The sequence below is a fragment of the Rattus norvegicus genome, chromosome 11 (genome assembly GCF_021556685.1).
Source record: "Rattus norvegicus strain SHRSP/BbbUtx chromosome 11, alternate assembly SHRSP_T2T, whole genome shotgun sequence".
NCBI lineage: Eukaryota > Metazoa > Chordata > Mammalia > Rodentia > Muridae > Rattus > Rattus norvegicus.
In genome coordinates this window covers 39,710,305-39,722,547 of record NC_141544.1, presented here as the reverse complement: position 1 = coordinate 39,722,547, position 12,243 = coordinate 39,710,305, and the positions used below count along the sequence as shown (strand labels likewise).

The 12,243-nt window shown below is 37.2% G+C and overlaps 1 long non-coding RNA gene and 1 other non-coding gene across 2 annotated transcripts in view; both read right to left on the bottom strand.

Moving 5' to 3' along the window:
• LOC148002492 (uncharacterized) overlaps positions 1 to 11,725 on the bottom strand; it is a 37,333-nt gene extending 25,608 nt beyond the window's left edge. The window contains exon 1 of the long non-coding RNA XR_015633010.1: positions 11,614 to 11,725. This is a non-coding gene — a long non-coding RNA (uncharacterized LOC148002492). The remainder of the gene's footprint in view (positions 1 to 11,613) is intronic.
• A 10-nt stretch (positions 11,726 to 11,735) lies between these two features.
• Positions 11,736 to 11,864, bottom strand: LOC120095764 (small nucleolar RNA SNORA17). The gene has a single exon (XR_015633812.1). It is a non-coding gene; the product is annotated as a small nucleolar RNA SNORA17 (small nucleolar RNA).
• Between the last annotated feature and the right edge of the window lie 379 nt (positions 11,865 to 12,243).

The window sequence follows — 12,243 nt, the reverse complement described above, 5'->3', positions numbered from 1 at the left end:
AACTTTGAAATTAGCTCCTCCATATGATCTATTGTCTGATGAAGTTTTGATCAATATCATACAGCCACAATCATAGATGATTTAGTATTATATTTTTCTTACACTAATAAAATTAAACAAACTAATTCTGTTAATCAATTGAGAATGTCAATATTTTTGTTTCATAACTGTCAATTTACTAGTATTCAACTGCAACCACTTTTCTTTTGAATGAAAGGAACAAATTTTTTCCTTTTTTCTTCTTATGAATGGGAAGTTACAGTTCATGCTCTATGAATGGATACGCTAAGAGTTTTATTCAATACTTCAGCATCTTTTTTTTCTACAGCACACTGCATATGAGGAAATGGATTCTTACTAGACAGCTATTTTTTCTTTCTATTTTTAAAAGTCATTAAGTAATATTTCTTGGAAGAAAACTCTGTCTTAAGTGTTCCACTGTTGAAAGTAAATGAAAAAATTCATTGAAGAGATTGTTTCCTTCTGCTGTATGATTTTGAGAAATCAAATAACTATAGTCACTATCATAGAAAACAATATTATTTTATTTATATATACCATATACAGCCTCAAATCTGGTCATGTAATTTTCATGTTAAAAATGGTGGTAAAATAATTTCATTCACATTGTCATTGAATTAAAGTATAGTTTATTAACATAGTTGTGTGTGTGTGTGTGTGTGTGTGTGTGTGTGTGTGTGTCTGTGTGTGTGTAATTTGTGTAATTTGAGCCTACTCCTTTGGACAAATTGTTCATAATTTTTTCTTAGAAAAGCAAGAAGAGTCCTAGTGATCTCTTCTTCCACTGCAAATAATTTGTCAATTTATTTTTTTGAGTCAGGTCTTTACTAATTATGAGGCAATTTTGCTCTTATTGTCATAATCAATCTAAATATAAAATTTAATGATATGGACTGCTACTTTCTGATGTACTAGAGTTAAAAATATTTAGTGAGCTACATAAAAGAATTATTTCAACTGTTCATTGAAGAACATAAAAGATAGTACATTATTTGCATTAACTTCCTAGAAGTATGTGTATGTATATATTTATATGTAAAGTTACGGGGGCATTTTTAGAGTAGCTTGACATTTATTTATAAAATTCAGAACTCTTCAATAAACAAACATGACTATTCATGATAAACAGTTTACATTATTTTCTGTTTAGCAACATTTGAGAGTTGGTATAGAGTTAATGAACCATTGTTGCACAATAATACAGCTTCTAATTGGTTGTTTTATGTACTCTGTGGTATTGCACTTAGAGGTTTTAGTACCCTTTGCATTTGGTTGTTTGTAATAATATACGGTTACAGGCGAACTTTACATGACGAGGTCTGACTGCGCTACATATTTATTATTATAGTACTTTTCTTCATTGACTCAGAGAAGAAATTTGTTATGCAACCACAGAATTTTCTGAATTGGCGTTTGTGGCTCATTGTCTGAAGTATGGTCTAGACGATTTCAAATTCCTCAATTCTGAACAAGCTGCATAGAATGAATTGCCAACTTGAACACTGATTTAGCTGAGCCATTGATTTTCATATTTCAGTGCTGCATTCCATTTGATTATACTAGATGTTGGATATAGAAGTACAACCCTGGTGTCCTGATTCCATGATAGTCATGAGTTTGTACTGCTTGGATACAAGCCAGACAACCCTGTAGCCTGGCCAGCATGGTTAATATAAATTCCTTGATCCTAAGCACTGTGCACGTGCTTTCCTGCTTGTTTCCTAGTAAATATCAAAATGAAGAACAGCATCTTCAGTGAGTTTAATTCTTCTGGTGTATTGGTTATATCCTTGAAGCTGTTTTGGTTGTGTTGGTAATAGAGTTAATTGATACAAGATATTATGGATACTTAATATACTATTAATTGAAAAACATTCAAGGATACACAATTGCTTCAAGGAAAAATTGAAAAAGGCTAATAATGTACTTCTTAGTCTTTGAACTGAGATAGGAAAATGCAATTCAGTATATGATTCAGTCATTCAAGAACAATGTCTGTTATGTACAAAATATTCTCAACATTGTTAAGAATTCAGTCATGTGCAATAATCTATCTCTTAGATGATTGTAATCTAATTAACATGTGTAGGCATGTACACATTTACATGTGGGTGATGGTAAGCACTGATTTCTTCTATGTGACAAAAAATAAAGGCAAAGTGTAATCGAATTATCAAAGCTGAGGCAAATAGAAATTGAACGGAAAGGAATTACCATTTTGTGAAAAAGACATGGCTGATTTCAACTCACAAAGAATGAAAAGTAAATTATTGAAAAAATTTAAACACATAGGGCAAGGCAAAGAAGTCAATAAATGAATTATTTGAGAGATAATGAATAGCTGTTCTAGTGCTATCATGGTATCTTTAGATATAAATTATGATTTTTGCTGGCATTAGCTACATATTTCATTGGTCACATGACTTTCTCATTTGTGATTTAAAATTAGTGTGATTTCAAAGCAATGGAAATTGCTTCAACAGACATTTATGACTTAATGAATTCATCATCCCTCAATAATGTGTATTTCACTTAGTAAATGTTCAATATTTATTTCCTTGCAGGTATTGGATTTCCTTAAAAAATAAAGAAAACTTTTATGTCCAAATATTTTTTATTTTAGCCTACCTTTCCAATAAACTATAAATAATATACAAAAAAGGAAGGGAACTACTAAACAAGAGTGAGGCCTTTTTGAGGAAACATGGAGGTTATCTGGAGGAGTTATCTGGACACAGAGTGGTCAGATAGTGGACCATGGAGGATACAGAATTTCTACAGTTCAAAGGCTCATTTTTGAAACAATTTTGATACATAGAGAACTCAAGGACAAAATGGGTACATTGAGTGGATTCCAGACACAGAGGATAGCACCTTGTGGTAAGTCAGAAAACATGGGCTCTCATGGTCAGAGGAGTGGAGTAGAGACAAATGTACTTGGTGTTAAGGTAATACCTACACTTCTCAAACTATGAATTTATTCTCAGTTTTACAAGGAAGATTAGTGACTGACGTATTAGTGTTCAGGGATCCAATAAAGCAAAGAGTAGAGGTAGAAAATTCAGGTACCACATCTCCACAAAAGAGATGCTACATCAAGAAGGTTCTGATCAGCTGTGTGCAAAAGCACAGAGTGTGAAGACACAGCAACTGGAAGACCACAAGCAAGAGAGGTGGCTAGGGATTAGTCTATAGACTGTGATTCTGTTGAAAATCGTAACTGATGACATTTTTAGTTTCTTGTTATGCCACCATAGTCAATGACTTGCATAGTTGTAACCTCAGGACTTTGCTGAATGAAGCAGGAAGATTATGTTTTCAAAGTCATCCTCAGCTATTGAATTTGATACCAGCCTGGACTACAAGAAAATATGTCTCAAATAAATAAACAAACAAATAAATAAATAAGTAAATAAATGAATGTATGATAGATAAATAAAAAAGATAATGGAACTATAAAAATGAAAGAACTAATTATATTTTTAAGCATAAAATTCCTTTTGGAGAGAAATTAAATTTCTCAATATATAATAACTTTAACAGTATAGAATTTATTTTCTTTTACAAAGAAACTGTAAAAGAGATAATTTTTAATTCGGTGCATGTTGTGTTTATGTATTGATTATGAAGAGAAATTAACACATCCCTCTGTATTAATGAGAAGAAAGAGGTGAGGTTGAGACACTTTGATCTAAGTAGGAGTGGGCAGTATAGTCATGGAGTGTTGGTTTCATCATATATTTTTAAGTGGAAGGGAAGGGGGATTTGTATGACTGGTGAGCAGTCATACAGAATGATGTTGGAAATGTTAGCTATGCATTATGTAAAAGAATAAAAGTTGATCCCTACCTAAAACAGGCTCCTGACATTAGCGCTCCAGGAAAACAGATCAATCCTCATTAGGGCATGCCCTAGGTCTTCTGGTCTGCTCAGAGCATAGAGGTATTTTGGAAGATTCAGAATCATCTACACTAGTTTGGATATACAAGCAGTTACTCCAGATAGCCATAGTTATTCATTGTTCTATAGAAAGAAGTTTTTCTCACCAACTCACCCTAGTATCCATTTAACAATCTTCTTTCTAAATGCTTTAAGAGCTACATTTATCTGTGGTATAAGGGTGGACATTTAGAGTGTAATTAGGGATTATTCGGTTTTAGTAGAGTGGTAATTGTAGCGTCTCCTTCGGACCCATGAGTTCACCAGCCCTAAATAGTTGGCTAAGTTTTCAGCACCAGGCATGACTTCCCTCTTGTTGAGAGGATCGAAAACTCAATGAAAGAGATACTGACTATCACTAAGATCAGTGACTCAGTGGCCACAAGTGCTGAGAGTAAAAGTGTAAAGTTAAAATGGCTGGGAATCACCTAACATGGGTCCTGGGAATGCATCTTGCATCCTTCAGTAAGAGTGGCAAGCTTACTTAGCCACTGAGCCATCTCCCCAGCCCTGATGTTTCCCCTTCTGATATTGGCTAGACCTTATCAGAAGATGGATGGAAGCCTGAGAATTCCAGTCTTTATTATGGGCTGCCAAGTATGTGGGTGCTGCATGTGGCTGAAAAGGGAGGGATTTTGTAATTAAGAATGAAGAGAAAGGAAATTGTGTCTGACTGAAAGTCTCTGCAATAATGGATTTTGCAAAAAAAAATTTCATTTTCTATGCCTTAACTGATATTGGTAAAACTAGGAAAAGAATGTTTCCCATCAGAAAATGCAAAGCACCCAGCACATGGCAGAAACCACATAATTTGAATTTCTTTTCCTTATTCTTCTGTCATTAGTGACCCAGTCTAACCTTACATAAACATGAGAACTCTGTTATTGGCATCCTTGTAAGTCTTTGGTACAAACTAACAATAGGAAGCTTGTTTTCTTAAAGTCAACTTAGTTTCTTGTTGAAAATGTTAAATATTTGGAAGTTTTGACTCTATATTGATCCTCAATTAACTTCTAGATGTGTTTATTAATTTATTTTTAATTTTTACTTGCAATGAAATTATTTCACAAAAAATAACACCTAGTGACAAAAGAGTTACAAATCTATGTGTATATTATTACATCATTTTATGTTTTTACTGTAGACTTTATGTGAAGTAAGAAATTCAGTGTCATAAAATCCTAAAGTATCTCATCATGAGTTAGAAAATGAATTATTCCTGGAGATCTCTGTCATTATCTTCTTTGTTTATAGGCTGCCTATGTCATGCAGCTTTTGCACCACTATCATGCTTTCTTTTCGGGCATGTGTGATGACTTCCTTGGTTCTAGAACCAATGCTCTGTAGCCATGGATCTTCTGTTCCTCCTTGAACCAGCTATAGTCTTATGTCAGTATAGGAGTGAGTCAGAGTGACTACTATATAGGGCTTTCAAGTTGCTACAGGAGGATTCAGGCTAATCCCTTGACACCCATTCCTTAACAATATTCCAACTGGCACCTTGTAATACAGCTACTCCCTGATCAGAGACTTCTCTCCATCCTTGAACATATCCCAGTCCTACCCACATTGTTTGTCTTCATACCTCATGGAATGCCTCCACCTATTAAGAACACACCTCTCTTGAAATCTCGATTAAGATTCTAAGTACATTGAAAGACAATCATATCCTGTGTAATGAATGTACATCTTGTGTAAGTACCAAAGGAAAGACTCTGCATACGTATGCATTCTAAGTACATTGAAAGACAATCATATCCTGTGTAATGAATGTACATCTTGTGTAAGTACCAAAGGAAAGACTCTGCATACGTATGCATCCTCCTAGCCCCACCTTGTGTGTCCATCATATTTATCAAGTCTGATCTCTTTCTCCATCTTTGAAATGGCAGTTGGACAGAATAATAATCCTTCTACCATCCCTGAATGACTTTGACTCCCTAAATCATAAAGGTCCCCAAGATTCTGACTAGTTATTGGGTTTGTTGTGAGAGGAAGTCATTCTTAAATACTGAGGGATGTGGTAGGATTCACCATTTTCTGGATTTCTGCTTTGTTTCAGAGCATCTATCTACACAGTGATGGACCTCTGCTTGCCTTGTTGCTGTCATTTCTGGACCTTTCTCTTCCATGTTCTTGTTGCTTAGGAACACGTCATTTATGGATTTACTTTTCTTGCTAACTTTTCCTAAAGTCACAAGCGATTTCATTAAGGGCACACCTTGTGACAAATGCTGTCATAACTACTAGGATTTTGGGTTTTTTAATTGCCATGCAAATTTTACCCTAAGTCCTCTCAATTATATCACTTAAAAGAGCAAAGAGTACTTCAGCCTCCTTGCACTTAAAATGGAAAATTGTACATGGTTGGTAGAACCTCATCAATGCTTGCTTTTGCCTTCACTTAGCGTAAGAATCAGCCTTCCTTCTCTGTCCTATAATTTAATCCATATGTGACACTGGAACACAGGTGGTATTTCGAGCCATTTTCAATGACTCAATTCTTCAGCCCTCATGACTCCCAGTCTATCCTTACTGCCCTTTGCTCCAAATGTTTTCAGAGTCATAGTGAAAGTATTTTTGTATTTCAATTTAATAAAAGTCAGCAGGGGAAACAAACAGGATGTCAACTGTCATGTAACATTTCAGACTTCCTCTTTCCCCTAGTATCTGTGGACTGCTCTAGGATGATTGTGTGATTAGTAGGCTTCACAAGCCACGGAAGAAACTGGGAGAAGGGGAACAAAGTGTAACAGATAATTTTGTCTGATTTGAAGAGCTTTGATTTATAATTGTGAGGACCAATGCCTTACAATGTTCAAAGCCAAGGATTTGCAAAATATTTTAAGAGGTTGCGTTCTTTGTGTGTGTGTGTGTGTGTGTGTGTGTGTGTGTGTGTGTGTGTGTGTGTGTTGTATTGAAATGAGGGTTCAGGTTTCTGAACATACATGAAAAGGTCAGAGACAGGGGATTTCCTCCTCTATTGATCTCTACCTTTTAGTTTACATTACTGGATTCTTACTAAAATGAAAACTCATCCTTTTATCCAGGTTAGTTGTCCAAGGAGCTCTCGGGATCTTGAAATCTGCCTCTCTCTTCCTGGCTAGAGACAAACATGGTCATGGCTAGGAGGGGATTTGAACTCAGGTCCTCATGCTTTCAGAGCAAGTGCTTTCATTTGCTGACCCATCTCTGATAGAGATCCTCTATTTGGTTTTTGAATTGAGAAATAATCTTACATATTTTAGGGGACACAGTTAGGTGTTCTGATGTGTATAAAATGTGAAAGGACCAGATCACAGTATTTATGTTCTGATTACCCCACATTTTATAATTTTTTTCTAAAACAGTAGATTGACACTTTAGAACAGTGGTTCTCAACTTTTCTGATGTTGTGACCTTTTAATATAGTCCCTCATGTTAGAGTGCCCTCCACTCATTTTGTCATTACTTCATAACTATAATTTTGCTACTTTTATGAATTGTAATTATTTGATATGCAGGAATCTGATATGTGACAGGTTGAAAACCACAGTTTTAAGTGACTTTTTGTGTCATAATATCCATTGTATTGCCTGTATAAGTCAAATATATTTTTACCTTTGAAACAACGTTGCTTTTTAATGTTATTTTTCTGAAGTATGAACAGTACTGACTGCTTTTGGTAATGAAACACCTCAATCACACATTAATTAAGACCAATCACATCAGAGTTTCTATTTCATCTATATCGTGAAGAATATTTTACATGCTAGAAGAAAGGATATTGAATTGTCATATATAAGCCTTAAACGGATTTTAAAAAATGAATTATGATTAAGCACAAACACAGGATATAGTTCCATAGAAGATGTACAAAGATGTACATTTGCCTGCTGCACTGCAGTCAAATCCCAGTGCTAGAAACAGTGAACAAAACTTTGCATTGTGATTTAGTCGGTAACCTGAATGCAAAGATTATAGAAGGACCGTGTGTGTGTGTGTGTGTGTGTGTGTGTGTGTGTGTGTGTGTGTGTGTGTGTGTTTCACAGCAATGGAATTAAACCCACATTCACATTCAAGGTCTCTATATTATTCACTGAGTGAAAATACCCCAGACTTCTCTTTTTTCTCATTGATGTGGAGAAAAGTTTTCATGAGAACTAAATGCAATTATAACCTACTTTATATCCTTGGAAACAATGTATATCTATCAGAGTTCCACTAGTCTTGAAGATGACTGACCTTCTGTTGTCTTCTATCCAATTGGAATCCAAGAGGTGTAGAGGCAAGCAAGCAGGGATATGCCAGACAAGACATAAAGAAATTGATGAAATGTGTCCTATAATTTAATTTGAGCTCATATACATCTTAACAACCAATATTCATTATCAATATGCATTTATTCATGTGGTTCTCAGAGGCAAAAATCACCTTATGGCTCAGTTACTAGAGGTGAATTGTTTTATGACATACATGGTTCTGGTATAGACTAGTAAAACAGTTCCTTCAAATGCATGTCAATTTCAAGATTCTTTATCCTCTAATATGGATTTTTGACACATCTATGTGGTAACAAGGAGTGCATTTTCAAAATACTTTATTACGTCTTAGAAAAATTTAACTAAGTGTTACTTAGTTTCCTTATAAGTCATATGTGACAAATGCTAGCTTTTCTAGAAAAGGGGAAATAGATGCACATTTTATCTTTCACTTAATGATTCTTGACTCAAACTGACAAGTGTTTTTGAATATCAAGTTGAAACTATATGACTGCCAACTATTGGCAATTGTACATTGTGAAATGAGTTTAGTGCTCAGAAGAATTCCAAGTCTCACAGTTGTTGAAGTAAAAGTCAGACTATGTCTATAAAGCAAAACAAACACCACCTTGGAATCACAAACTGTCTGGTATTCTTAACCCTCTCAAAAAGCACATTGGAGTATTAAAAATATTTAATCTGGTATCAATTGTGTTGTTTGAAATGACTCCAATTCAAGATTAATAGATATAATGATTCAGTACCTATGCATTAAGACCAGGAGAAACGCATGTATATGCCATTAATCCTGTTGAGTGTGCTATCTAATATGATAATGGTTAACACAAGGACTGGCTTACAGTCAAACATCAAGAATGTTAGCTATTCTAGTATTGTTACTAAGGCTTGCCCTTCATAACAAGCTTTAGGAAAAAAAAACAGATGAGAAGTAATCACACAATTTTGCATGCTAATGCAGCTTACAGATTTCTTACTTCACACAGCAGAAAGTTTGAAGTACACAGGAAGGCTGTGAGAATCAGTTCAAAAGCATAAACTATTAAATGTTATGTAAGCTCTATTGATAGTCAAACCATACAGTGTTTTGTTAAAGTTATTTGAGTCAAATAGTTGAGAGCGATTAAGAGAATAGATATAAAAGGATTGCAAATTTGAGGCATAATTCAACTGACAGTTGTTCTGATGATCTTGTGACAATTTTACTTTTTCATGCACTATCTCATTTTTATGCCTTCTTATATCTTAGGGAAAAATGCCATAGTCAATTAGGTTCAAGAAGCTTGATTCTTAAGAAGTAGGTCCCGTGACAAAACAAGACAGTGCAGAGTCCTCCATTTTGTATTGAGGCTATTTCAGGTTTAAATAGATTTGATCTCCTTGACGGAGAATCCCATGAAAAATTACCCAACTCTATTCTAGGACCCAAGGCCAAGATACTTCAGCTAACTTATGTTTCCTTCAGTTAACTAACCTACTTGGAAAGAACCTCCCCTTCCAGCTAACTGCTTGTATTAATTTCTGTTAAACTGCTTGCTTGCCTAAAAGCTCCCACTGCAGCTGATAATTAAGTTATCAAGATGTGGTTTTTGCCTTTAAAGTCCCTTTGGTATAACTGGTTCAGGATATACTTAGGACCTAAATACCTAAGGGTAGTCCCAGCCAGCTAGATTAAACACTTTGGTTGCCCTAAACTGTGTCTGAGTGGTCATCTCTGGTGGGCTGCTTGTAATGATACCTCAGGGATCTCTACTTAGTATTAAGATTTGTCTTCCTTGTGTCGAAGTAAGCTGAGGAGGAACATAGCAAAGCACAAATGACACCAAAACGAAACTGAGTATTACAGTATTGATATAACCATAGTGCTTACCAAAGCCAGCACAAAGACTCAGAGTAGAATGTGAAGGAGGATTAATGTTGAATGAAAAAAAAGTCCTCTACCCTTGCAAACTCATCCCCCGCAACAGAGAAAAAAATCTCACTGTGGAAGCTTTAGTGTGGCACAGTGTGTCCCACAGTATACCCTTTTGACTATGGCTCTTTGCTTGCAAATATTTATTGCAATGACTCGTTGGTCTGGTATGAGGCCTCCGGCTTTGGCTGTTCTTCAACACTGGAACCTCACTTAGATTTCTCTCAAAAATTTTGTTGTTGTCCTGTGTCATGGAGATCCTGAAGTTTTGGATATGTTAGACTGGTTCCTTCATGTACTCCAGCAATTCATTTATGGAGTAGATGGTAGGGTGGACCAATTCAAAGTGCTGGATCTAGGTTTAAGAGATATGAGCTGCTCAGCCTGCTCTCAAGCTCTCAGGGATGGCTCACCAGCAGCCCCAATAAACTAGGACCAGCTCTACCCTGCTGCCCAGGTTAGGTGCAGGGCTCATTGTCCAAAATGTTGCAGCTAGTGAGAGGCATGACTAGTTCTCCTACTCACAGAACCCCCAGGCAATCTCTCCTACCTACCATAGGATGGGATGAGGAAGGGAAGAAGACATTTCTCCCTCTTTTGTGCCACCTTCCAGGAGAAAAGAAGAAGCAGGCTCACCTACAACATTCCAATCCAGGGGCAGCTCTACTGTGCTACCCAGGTAAGGTGCTAGACCTGAGTGCTGAAACAGGTGATGGGCAAGGAGAGCTTTCACACTCTGATGACCTCAGGTATAAGTTTTCTGCCTGCTGCAGGTGTCAAGAAGCAAGGTGGGGGAGGTGTGATCTTTCACTTGACCATGCCATTCAACGTCAGACAAGTTGTGTGGCCTGCTCTCTCATACTCACACTCTCAGGGCAGGCTAACTGATGCCCCTGCCATCAGGGCCAACTCCACTGTGCTGCCCTGGTGAGGTGCAGAGCCAGCTCTCCCAGGATGTCCAGGTGAGGGGTGGGTTCAGTTCTGCACAGCCCTCAGACATCAATATGTCTCCTGGAAATAGCTCAGACCAGGGACATTTGCCTGGCCACTGCAGTAACAGACCCTGCTGCTGCAGGACCATGAACTCAGACAAGGCTCCCAGTGGCAGCACAGACTAGGACCTCACCATGGTACCAGGTGGCATCACCTTCTCACATTAGGCTGCTACTCACTACCCTTGTGTCTCCAGTTTCACCTCTCGTCATTGCACTCACAACCTTCAGTTTATCTTTTTCTCCACCACTACTTGCTCCTCATAGTGGCACCCATGCATTATGGCACTGGGAGGGATCTGGCCCTGTTCCAGGTCTGAATGGTTGTCCTCTCAGGCTAGGTACATCCCTATCTATGTCCCATAGCACTAATCTGGTAGTCATCTTGGGTTTGCTCCTTACCCCACCTACCTGAGTGGTCCCATGTGAGGGTCATCTGTTTTGGGCTACTCCTGTCTGGGACCCTCAGTCAGACAAGTTTCTGCCTTACCTCTGGTCCTGGGAGCCACAAAGGCCCGTGTGTTGCCTTAATGGTGGTTGTCTCAGGCTAGCTCCCAGTTTAAGCTCCTTGGCACTGAACTTGTGGTCATCTCAGGCTCACTTTTTTCATGGAATGTTAGGCTAGTAGTCATTCCAATGGTCATAGGTTAGAACACTGAGGGTAGACATAGCCTCTCTTTTCCATGACATTGGGTACTCATGTGATAGAGTAGCTACACTTTCAATACTTTTCAGGGCAAGGAATGAATGTCCTTTAGTCAAGGAAGGAATTAGGAGGACATCCCCTGGCATGTGATGTTCACTGCTCAATGAAGAGGTGATTGTATCATAGTCTACAAGGACATGATATAAGAGCTTAGAAAAATTCTGAAAATTACAACAGGTGAATATGTAAACACCTACCCCAAATACAAAGATTATTGCTGTTTGTGGTGGTTTGTAAAAAATGGCCCCCACAAGCTCACAGGGAGTGACACAATTAGGAGGTATGGTCTTGATGGAATAGGTGTGGCCTTGTTAGAAGTGTGTCACTTTTAGGGTGGGATTTGAGGTCTCAGATGCTTAAGTCATGCCCAATATCACATTCCCTCCTTCTGCCTGCCCTTGTTCTTGATATAGA